This window comes from Penaeus chinensis, chromosome 4 (assembly GCF_019202785.1).
Source record: "Penaeus chinensis breed Huanghai No. 1 chromosome 4, ASM1920278v2, whole genome shotgun sequence".
Taxonomy (NCBI): Eukaryota; Metazoa; Arthropoda; class Malacostraca; order Decapoda; family Penaeidae; genus Penaeus; species Penaeus chinensis.
In genome coordinates this window covers 32,522,534-32,525,033 of record NC_061822.1, presented here as the reverse complement: position 1 = coordinate 32,525,033, position 2,500 = coordinate 32,522,534, and the positions used below count along the sequence as shown (strand labels likewise).

The window sequence follows — 2,500 nt, the reverse complement described above, 5'->3', positions numbered from 1 at the left end:
TCATACGTATCATGCCTTTTTAACACCTGCTCCCCACCGCACCTGCGAAGGAATCGGCGGGACAGGTGCCTTCCTTCCACCTGCCCGGGGAAACAAAGCCGCTCGTGTGCTCAGCAAAAATCAGTCGGCCTTCTGATGATTAGCAGACTGACTTTACTCATTCGGGAGCGGTCGGGTAACCAACATCCTTCTAAAATCCACCAGTCAGTCGACACTTTTGAGGCTCAGCAGACTGCTCATCCGGGCAACCACTCTCCCTCTCACGTTCAGCAAATTCAGTCATTTTGAGGCTCAGTATGTTATAACCAAGATCTATATAGGTACTTATATAAACCCTGGTTATAACGACCCCTCTCCATGGCTGGCCAAACTGGTAATCGTCATATCTATAATTATGGCGATACGTGGTTGAATTCTTCAATGCCTTTCTCTCCATCTAAATCTTGCTTACCCTTGTAGGGATATTAAACTGTTCCCTTTTCTCCTGTACGTAATCAACGCGTATCACACAGCAAGCAAACGATCCCTACACTAAACAATATGCGACCATCAATGTAAGCAAATCCTCAATCATCGCTCCTTAACCTCCTAAAAATCAACGAGAATCACGTTCCCTTCCCTCCCTATCTATCGACTGCCGCGTCTCTCTCCCGCCCGGGGCACAGCATCCACTCTGCTGACTCTGCTGACAAGACCAGATTGATCCGGACCTCAAGCATCCCTTATAACGTGTCTCAAACATGCCCCGAATCACCCTCGCTCATTCGTCTCAACCATTCCGAGGTTGATTAAATTGGTTGGCCCGCCGCTACGTGTTCGATCGCCTGCGGTATGGATTCCGAAATTCCGTTCCACTTTTCTCATTATTGTTGTTGTTGTTGTTGTTGTTGTTGTTGTTGTTGTTGTTGTTGTTGTTGTTGTTGTTGTTGTTGTTGTTGTTGTTGTTGTTGTTGTTGTTATTGTTGTTGCTGCTGTTGTTGTTGTCGTTGCTGTTGTATTTAAATATATCTAAGAATGGCGCGCGATTTTATTTCCTTTACAGGGGAGTTGGAGGGAACGCAAAGCCCAAAAATCGCACATTCCATTTTCGAGAAAGTGACAGGATCTCTTAGGTTTATGAAGGTGGAAGCCTAAATATTCGAGGAAGCCTTTCACACTGCCTGAAAATTCCACTTCTAAATTTATGAACAATAATATAGCCACTCACTGTATCTCTACATGTGTGTAAATCTAAATCTATATCTATATCTATCTATCTGTATGTGTCTTTGTGTCTGTTTATCTATCTAACCAATTTTCTACTTATCTATCTATTTATCTAATTCTCTATCTATACATCTATCTATCTAATTACCTGTCTATCTATATATCTAATTTGTATGTATATGCATATATATATATATAAATATATATAAATATATATATATAAATATATAAAAACACACACACACACACACACACACACTATATATATGTGTGTGTGTGTGTGTGTGTGTGTGTGTGTGTGTGTGTGTGTGTGTGTGTGTGTGTGTGTGTGTGTGTGTGTGTGTGTGTGTGTGGGTGTGGGTGTGAGAATATATATATATATATATATATATATATATATATATACACACACACCCTTCTCACAAATGACAAGGCAAGAAAGATGTAAAAGAGACCCCCAATTTCCGTCTGTCCGCAGTTCCTTCCAAGCAGGAGAAATAACAAGCCCTTGGTCCAACCCCCTTGACCTTCCGCCAGAGAAAAATTCTGCCGAGCCAAACCATCCCTTGCGCCGACGGAGTTTGTGCCTTTACCCGAATTCCGCTGCTCTGATGCCCGCAGCTTCGGCATAACCCTGGTCAGGAGGCTAATAAGCAGGTGCTCCACTATCCATAAAGGCTTTCCTGCGGAGGGAAGGCTGCTTATATCTCGCTGCCCGAATATGTATATTTAGTATGCATACAAGCATACAGGGTAATATTACACATACACACACACACACACACACACACACACACACACACACACACACACACACACACACACACACACACACACACACACACGCACTCGCACACGCTCACTCACACTCACACTCACACTCACACTCACACGCACACGCACACGCACACGCACACGCACACGCATGTGTGTGTGTGTGTGTGCATGCGTGCGTGCGTGTAAACGTGCGTGCGTTAGGGATCGTACGCAAATGACCGTGCCACTTTCAAGGCAATCGAGTTTTTACACTGATGCAACACCAAAGCCCACAGGTTACACTAAAAGAAAAGATGGAAAGAGACAAACTCCCTTTTATCCTTTCGTAGACCTGAGAAAACAATAATAACCTCGTCACAAAACATTTTTTAACATGCCTTAAAAAAAAGGGGGAAACTACATTCACAGGAAAAAAAATATATGAATGTGCTTGACTTTTCTATTTTTTACGATCGCTGGGAGATGCTTGCGACCTCGACGGAGATACATCCTTTTTTGCTGCCTTCCTCTCGCTCTC

The 2,500-nt window shown here is 43.3% G+C and overlaps 1 protein-coding gene across 1 annotated transcript in view; it reads right to left on the bottom strand.

Moving 5' to 3' along the window:
* Positions 1–2,500, bottom strand: part of LOC125046878 (choline transporter-like protein 4) — a 38,931-nt gene that overhangs the window by 31,210 nt on the left and 5,221 nt on the right. The gene's annotated exons all lie outside the window — the stretch shown is intronic.